This window comes from Ictalurus punctatus, chromosome 2, assembly GCF_001660625.3.
Source record: "Ictalurus punctatus breed USDA103 chromosome 2, Coco_2.0, whole genome shotgun sequence".
Lineage (NCBI taxonomy): Eukaryota > Metazoa > Chordata > Actinopteri > Siluriformes > Ictaluridae > Ictalurus > Ictalurus punctatus.
This window is the reverse complement of record NC_030417.2, coordinates 32666093-32675327: the sequence shown is the minus strand read 5'-3', so window position 1 is coordinate 32675327 and position 9235 is coordinate 32666093. Positions and strand designations below refer to the sequence as shown.

The following is a 9235-nucleotide window of genomic DNA, read 5'->3' as shown; positions in this document are numbered from 1 at the left end:
GGGAACGAACGCGGTGTTTTTGATGACCGATGAATTTCGGGTTCTTCTAATGGCACACAGATGCTTGTGTCAGAATTGGCGCCAACAGCATGAATCCATGGACGCATCCTGCCTTGTGTCAACAGTCCAAGCCGGTGGAGTGGGTGTAACGGCGTGGGGAATGTTTTGTTGTTACACTGTGGGCATGTTAATTCCAGTCGACCATCACTTGAAAGCCACAGGCTATTTGAGGATAGTTGCTGACTAGACACGGGGAAAACAGATTTTAACCCCAATCTCTTGTTCTGCATTAAAGTGCCCTACCTACAAGAAGCCGCGGATGCAGTGGGCACAAGCTCATCAACACTGCTCAGCCAAACAGGGGAACGAACGCGGTGTTTTTGATGACCGATGAATTTCGGGTTCTTCTAATGGCACACAGATGCTTGTGTCAGAATTGGCGCCAACAGCATGAATCCATGGACGCATCCTGCCTTGTGTCAACAGTCCAAGCCGGTGGAGTGGGTGTAATGGCGTGGGGAATGTTTTCTTGTTACACTGTGGGCATGTTAATTCCAGTCGACCATCAATTGAAAGCCACAGGCTATTTGAGGATTGTTGCAGACTATGTGCCACAATTCACCCCATCAACTACTGACTACGTCCTAACTATAATGCACCACGTCTCTAAGAACAGTCATCTCAAACTGTTTTCGTGAAAATGGAAACAGGTTCTTTGCTCTCCCTTGCCGTTCTCAATCTCAGGATCTGAATACAATACTGAATTGTTTGACATCCATCATGCTATTGGTCATTTCAATCTGCATATTCCTGGTCTAGAGTATAAACCACTTAAAGGGAGAGTGAAGAAAGCCAGACAGGGGGCACCCAGATTTGAACTAGGCACCTCTTGATCTGCAGTCAAATGCTCTACCACTGAAAACATACTTCCTACTTCTGTCAGCCAAGAACAAGAAGCCGCGGATGCTGTGGGCACAGGCTCATCAACACTGCTCAGCCGAACTGGGGAACGAACGCGGTGTTTTTGATGACCGATGAATTTTGGGTTCTTCTAATGGCACACAGATGCTTGTGTCAGAATTGGCGCCAACAGCATGAATCCATGGACGCATCCTGCCTTGTGTCAACAGTCCAAGCCGGTGGAGGGGGTGTAATGGCGTGGGGAATGTTTTCTTGTTACACTGTGGGCATGTTAATTCCAGTCGACCATCACTTGAATGCCACAGGCTATTTGAGGATTCTTGCAGACTATGTGCCACAATTCACCCCATCAACTACTGACTACCTCCTAACTATAATGCACCACGTCTCTATGAACAGTCATCTCAAACTGTTTTCATGAAAATGGAAACGGGTTCTTTGCTCTCCCTTGCCGTTCTCAATCGCAGGATCTGAATACAATACTGAATTGTTTGACATCCATCATGCTATTGGTCATTTCAATCTGCATATTCCTGGTCTAGAGTATAAATCACTTAAAGGGAGAGTGAAGAAAGCCAGACAGGGGGCACCCAGATTTGAACTAGGAACCACTTGATCTGCAGTCAAATGCTCTACCACTGAGCTATACCCCCACATTAACTCCACTGCGCAGCATCACTGCTTGCTTTGTATAGGATGGTCCTTTGTAATGCAATCAAAGCCAGTTATAATCATGTCACAGCTAAGAGTACCTCAATACAGACAAGAGCCAGACAGGGGGAAAACAGATTTTAACCCCAATATCTTGTTCTGCATTAAAGTGCCCTACCGCACAGCAATGCCCCCAAAAAACATACTTCCTACTTCTGTCGGCCAAGAACAAGAAGCCACGGATGCTGTGGGCACAAGCTCATCAACACTGCTCAGCCGAACAGGGGAACGAACGCGGTGTTTTTGATGACCGATGAATTTCGGGTTCTTCTAATGGCACACAGATGCTTGTGTCAGAATTGGCGCCAACAGCATGAATCCATGGACGCATCCTGCCTTGTATCAACAGTCCAAGCCGGTGGAGGGGGTGTAACGGCGTGGGGAATGTTTTGTTGTTACACTGTGGGCATGTTAATTCCAGTCGACCATCACTTGAAAGCCACAGGCTATTTGAGGATTGTTGCTGACTAGACAGGGGGAAAACAGATTTTAACCCCAATCTCTTGTTCTGCATTAAAGTGCCCTACCTACAAGAAGCCGCGGATGCTGTGGGCACAGGCTCATCAACACTACTCAGCCGAACAGGGGAACGAACGCGGTGTTTTTGATGACCGATGAATTTCGGGTTCTTCTAATGGCACACAGATGCTTGTGTCAGAATTGGCGCCAACAGCATGAATCCATGGACGTATCCTGCCTTGTGTCAACAGTCCAAGCCGGTGGAGGGGGTGTAACGGCGTGGGGAATATTTTGTTGTTACACTGTGGGCATGTTAATTCCAGTCGACCATCACTTGAAAGCCACAGGCTATTTGAGGATTGTTGCTGACTAGACAGGGGGAAAACAGATTTTAACCCCAATCTCTTGTTCTGCATTAAAGTGCCCTACCTACAAGAAGCCGCGGATGCATTGGGCACAGGCTCATCAACACTACTCAGCCGAACAGGGGAACGAACGCGGTGTTTTTGATGACCGATGAATTTCGGGTTCTTCTAATGGCACACAGATGCTTGTGTCAGAATTGGCGCCAACAGCATGAATCCATGGACGCATCCTGCCTTGTGTCAACAGTCCAAGCCGGTGGAGTGGGTGTAACGGCGTGGGGAATGTTTTCTTGTTACACTGTGGGCATGTTAATTCCAGTCGACCATCAATTGAAAGCCACAGGCTATTTGAGGACTGTTGCAGACTATGTGCCACAATTCACCCCATCAACTACTGACTACGTCCTAACTATAATGCACCACGTCTCTAAGAACAGTCATCTCAAACTGTTTTCGTGAAAATGGAAACAGGTTCTTTGCTCTCCCTTGCCGTTCTCAATCTCAGGATCTGAATACAATACTGAATTGTTTGACATCCATCATGCTATTGGTCATTTCAATCTGCATATTCCTGGTCTAGAGTATAAACCACTTAAAGGAAGAGTGAAGAAAACCAGACAGGGGGCACCCAGATTTGAACTAGGCACCTCTTGATCTGCAGTCAAATGCTCTACCACTGAGCTATACCCCCACGTTAACTCTACTGCACAGCATCACTGCTGCTTTGTATAGGATGGTCCTTTGTAATGCAATCAAAGCCAGTTATAATCATGTCACAGCTAAGAGTACCTCAATACAGACAAGAGCCAGACAGGGGGAAAACAGATTTTAACCCCAATATCTTGTTCTACATTAAAGTGCCCTAGCGCACAGCAATGCCCCCAAAAAACATACTTCCTACTTCTGTCGGCCAAGAACAAGAAGCCGCGGATGCTGTGGGCACAAGCTCATCAACACTGCTCAGCCGAACAGGGGAACGAACGCGGTGTTTTTGATGACCGATGAATTTTGGGTTCTTCTAATGGCACACAGATGCTTGTGTCAGAATTGGCGCCAACAGCATGAATCCATGGACGCATCCTGCCTTGTGTCAACAGTCCAAGCCGGTGGAGGGGGTGTAACGGCGTGGGGAATATTTTGTTGTTACACTGTGGGCATGTTAATTCCAGTCGACCATCACTTGAAAGCCACAGGCTATTTGAGGATTGTTGCTGACTAGACAGGGGGAAAACAGATTTTAACCCCAATCTCTTGTTCTGCATTAAAGTGCCCTACCTACAAGAAGCCGCGGATGCAGTGGGCACAGGCTCATCAACACTGCTCAGCCGAACAGGGGAACAAACGCGGTGTTTTTGATGACCGATGAATTTCGGGTTCTTCTAATGGCACACAGATGCTTGTGTCAGAATTGGCGCCAACAGCATGAATCCATGGACGCATCCTGCCTTGTGTCAACAGTCCAAGCCGGTGGAGTGGGTGTAATGGCGTGGGGAATGTTTTCTTGTTACACTGTGGGCATGTTAATTCCAGTCGACCATCACTTGAAAGCCACAGGCTATTTGAGGATTGTTGCTGACTAGACAGGGGGAAAACAGATTTTAACCCCAATCTCTTGTTCTGCATTAAAGTGCCCTACCTACAAGAAGCCGCGGATGCTGTGGGCACAGGCTCATCAACACTACTCAGCCGAACAGGGGAACGAACGCGGTGTTTTTGATGACCGATGAATTTCGGGTTCTTCTAATGGCACACAGATGCTTGTGTCAGAATTGGCGCCAACAGCATGAATCCATGGACGTATCCTGCCTTGTGTCAACAGTCCAAGCCGGTGGAGGGGGTGTAACGGCGTGGGGAATATTTTGTTGTTACACTGTGGGCATGTTAATTCCAGTCGACCATCACTTGAAAGCCACAGGCTATTTGAGGATTGTTGCTGACTAGACAGGGGGAAAACAGATTTTAACCCCAATCTCTTGTTCTGCATTAAAGTGCCCTACCTACAAGAAGCCGCGGATGCAGTGGGCACAAGCTCATCAACACTGCTCAGCCAAACAGGGGAACGAACGCGGTGTTTTTGATGACCGATGAATTTCGGGTTCTTCTAATGGCACACAGATGCTTGTGTCAGAATTGGCGCCAACAGCATGAATCCATGGACGCATCCTGCCTTGTGTCAACAGTCCAAGCCGGTGGAGTCGGTGTAACGGCGTGGGGAATGTTTTCTTGTTACACTGTGGGCATGTTAATTCCAGTCGACCATCACTTGAAAGCCACAGGCTATTTGAGGATAGTTGCTGACTAGACAGGGGGAAAACAGATTTTAACCCCAATCTCTTGTTCTGCATTAAAGTGCCCTACCTACAAGAAGCCGCGGATGCAGTGGGCACAGGCTCATCAACACTGCTCAGCCGAACAGGGGAACGAACGCGGTGTTATTGATGACCGATGAATTTCGGGTTCTTCTAATGGCACACAGATGCTTGTGTCAGAATTGGCGCCAACAGCATGAATCCATGGACGCATCCTGCCTTGTGTCAACAGTCCAAGCCGGTGGAGTGGGTGTAACGGCGTGGGGAATGTTTTCTTGTTACACTGTGGGCATGTTAATTCCAGTCGACCATCACTTGAAAGCCACAGGCTATTTGAGGATTGTTGCAGACTATGTGCCACAATTCACCCCATCAACTACTGACTACTTCCTAACTATAATGCACCACGTCTCTAAGAACAGTCATCTCAAACTGTTTTCATGAAAATGGAAACGGGTTCTTTGCTCTCCCTTGCCGTTCTCAATCTCAGGATCTGAATACAATACTGAATTGTTTGACATCCATCATGCTATTGGTCATTTCAATCTGCATATTCCTGGTCTAGAGTATAAACCACTTAAAGGGAGAGTGTAGAAAGCCAGACAGGGGGCATCCAGATTTGAACTAGGGACCTCTTGATCTGCAGTCAAATGCTCTACCACTGAAAACATACTTCCTACTTCTGTCAGCCAAGAACAAGAAGCCGCGGATGCTGTGGGCACAGGCTCATCAACACTACTCAGCCGAACAGGGGAACGAACGCGGTGTTTTTGATGACCGATGAATTTCGGGTTCTTCTAATGGCACACAGATGCTTGTGTCAGAATTGGCGCCAACAGCATGAATCCATGGACGTATCCTGCCTTGTGTCAACAGTCCAAGCCGGTGGAGGGGGTGTAACGGCGTGGGGGATATTTTGTTGTTACACTGTGGGCATGTTAATTCCAGTCGACCATCACTTGAAAGCCACAGGCTATTTGAGGATTGTTGCAGACTATACAGGGGGAAAACAGATTTTAACCCCAATCTCTTGTTCTGCATTAAAGTGCCCTACCTACAAGAAGCCGCGGATGCAGTGGGCACAAGCTCATCAACACTGCTCAGCCAAACAGGGGAACGAACGCGGTGTTTTTGATGACCGATGAATTTCGGGTTCTTCTAATGGCACACAGATGCTTGTGTCAGAATTGGCGCCAACAGCATGAATCCATGGACGCATCCTGCCTTGTGTCAACAGTCCAAGCCGGTGGAGTGGGTGTAATGGCGTGGGGAATGTTTTCTTGTTACACTGTGGGCATGTTAATTCCAGTCGACCATCAATTGAAAGCCACAGGCTATTTGAGGATTGTTGCAGACTATGTGCCACAATTCACCCCATCAACTACTGACTACGTCCTAACTATAATGCACCACGTCTCTAAGAACAGTCATCTCAAACTGTTTTCGTGAAAATGGAAACAGGTTCTTTGCTCTCCCTTGCCGTTCTCAATCTCAGGATCTGAATACAATACTGAATTGTTTGACATCCATCATGCTATTGGTCATTTCAATCTGCATATTCCTGGTCTAGAGTATAAACCACTTAAAGGGAGAGTGAAGAAAGCCAGACAGGGGGCACCCAGATTTGAACTAGGCACCTCTTGATCTGCAGTCAAATGCTCTACCACTGAAAACATACTTCCTACTTCTGTCAGCCAAGAACAAGAAGCCGCGGATGCTGTGGGCACAGGCTCATCAACACTGCTCAGCCGAACTGGGGAACGAACGCGGTGTTTTTGATGACCGATGAATTTTGGGTTCTTCTAATGGCACACAGATGCTTGTGTCAGAATTGGCGCCAACAGCATGAATCCATGGACGCATCCTGCCTTGTGTCAACAGTCCAAGCCGGTGGAGGGGGTGTAATGGCGTGGGGAATGTTTTGTTGTTACACTGTGGGCATGTTAATTCCAGTCGACCATCACTTGAAAGACACAGGCTATTTGAGGATTGTTGCTGACTAGACAGGGGGAAAACAGATTTTAACCCCAATCTCTTGTTCTGCATTAAAGTGCCCTACCTACAAGAAGCCGCGGATGCAGTGGGCACAGGCTCATCAACACTGCTCAGCCGAACAGGGGAACGAACGCGGTGTTTTTGATGACCGATGAATTTCGGGTTCTTCTAATGGCACACAGATGCTTGTGTCAGAATTGGCGCCAACAGCATGAATCCATGGACGCATCCTGCCTTGTATCAACAGTCCAAGCCGGTGGAGGGGGTGTAACGGCGTGGGGAATGTTTTGTTGTTACACTGTGGGCATGTTAATTCCAGTCGACCATCACTTGAAAGCCACAGGCTATTTGAGGATTGTTGCTGACTAGACAGGGGGAAAACAGATTTTAACCCCAATCTCTTGTTCTGCATTAAAGTGCCCTACCTACAAGAAGCCGCGGATGCAGTGGGCACAGGCTCATCAACACTACTCAGCCGAACAGGGGAACGAACGCGGTGTTTTTGATGACCGATGAATTTCGGGTTCTTCTAATGGCACACAGATGCTTGTGTCAGAATTGGCGCCAACAGCATGAATCCATGGACGTATCCTGCCTTGTGTCAACAGTCCAAGCCGGTGGAGTCGGTGTAACGGCGTGGGGAATGTTTTCTTGTTACACTGTGGGCATGTTAATTCCAGTCGACCATCACTTGAAAGCCACAGGCTATTTGAGGATAGTTGCTGACTAGACAGGGGGAAAACAGATTTTAACCCCAATCTCTTGTTCTGCATTAAAGTGCCCTACCTACAAGAAGCCGCGGATGCAGTGGGCACAGGCTCATCAACACTGCTCAGCCGAACAGGGGAACGAACGCGGTGTTTTTGATGACCGATGAATTTCGGGTTCTTCTAATGGCACACAGATGCTTGTGTCAGAATTGGCGCCAACAGCATGAATCCATGGACGCATCCTGCCTTGTGTCAACAGTCCAAGCCGGTGGAGTGGGTGTAACGGCGTGGGGAATGTTTTCTTGTTACACTGTGGGCATGTTAATTCCAGTCGACCATCACTTGAAAGCCACAGGCTATTTGAGGATTGTTGCAGACTATGTGCCACAATTCACCCCATCAACTACTGACTACTTCCTAACTATAATACACCACGTCTCTAAGAACAGTCATCTCAAACTGTTTTCATAAAAATGGAAACGGGTTCTTTGCTCTCCCTTGCCGTTCTCAATCTCAGGATCTGAATACAATACTGAATTGTTTGACATCCATCATGCTATTGGTCATTTCAATCTGCATATTCCTGGTCTAGAGTATAAACCACTTAAAGGGAGAGTGTAGAAAGCCAGACAGGGGGCATCCAGATTTGAACTAGGGACCTCTTGATCTGTAGTCAAATGCTCTACCACTGAAAACATACTTCCTACTTCTGTCAGCCAAGAACAAGAAGCCGCGGATGCTGTGGGCACAGGCTCATCAACACTGCTCAGCCGAACAGGGGAACGAACGCGGTGTTTTTGATGACCGATGAATTTCGGGTTCTTCTAATGGCACACAGATGCTTGTGTCAGAATTGGCGCCAACAGCATGAATCCATGGACGCATCCTGCCTTGTGTCAACAGTCCAAGCCGGTGGAGGGGGTGTAACGGCGTGGGGACTATTTTGTTGTTACACTGTGGGCATGTTAATTCCAGTCGACCATCACTTGAAAGCCACAGGCTATTTGAGGATTGTTGCTGACTAGACAGGGGGAAAACAGATTTTAACCCCAATCTCTTGTTCTGCATTAAAGTGCCCTACCTACAAGAAGCCGCGGATGCAGTGGGCACAGGCTCATCAACACTGCTCAGCCGAACAGGGGAACAAACGCGGTGTTTTTGATGACCGATGAATTTCGGGTTCTTCTAATGGCACACAGATGCTTGTGTCAGAATTGGCGCCAACAGCATGAATCCATGGACGCATCCTGCCTTGTGTCAACAGTCCAAGCCGGTGGAGTGGGTGTAATGGCGTGGGGAATGTTTTCTTGTTACACTGTGGGCATGTTAATTCCAGTCGACCATCACTTGAAAGCCACAGGCTATTTGAGGATTGTTGCTGACTAGACAGGGGGAAAACAGATTTTAACCCCAATCTCTTGTTCTGCATTAAAGTGCCCTACCTACAAGAAGCCGCGGATGCTGTGGGCACAGGCTCATCAACACTACTCAGCCGAACAGGGGAACGAACGCGGTGTTTTTGATGACCGATGAATTTCGGGTTCTTCTAATGGCACACAGATGCTTGTGTCAGAATTGGCGCCAACAGCATGAATCCATGGACGTATCCTGCCTTGTGTCAACAGTCCAAGCCGGTGGAGGGGGTGTAACGGCGTGGGGAATATTTTGTTGTTACACTGTGGGCATGTTAATTCCAGTCGACCATCACTTGAAAGCCACAGGCTATTTGAGGATTGTTGCTGACTAGACAGGGGGAAAACAGATT

General features: G+C 47.8%; 2 non-coding genes across 2 annotated transcripts; both read right to left on the bottom strand.

Annotated features, from left to right (window-relative positions):
• Nucleotides 1–1502: 1502 nt before the first annotated feature.
• Nucleotides 1503–1574, bottom strand: trnac-gca (transfer RNA cysteine (anticodon GCA)). The gene has a single exon. It is a non-coding gene; the product is annotated as a tRNA-Cys (tRNA).
• A 1501-nt stretch (nt 1575–3075) lies between these two features.
• On the bottom strand, nt 3076–3147 carry trnac-gca (transfer RNA cysteine (anticodon GCA)). Its single transcript has one exon. It is a non-coding gene; the product is annotated as a tRNA-Cys (tRNA).
• Nucleotides 3148–9235: the final 6088 nt, after the last annotated feature.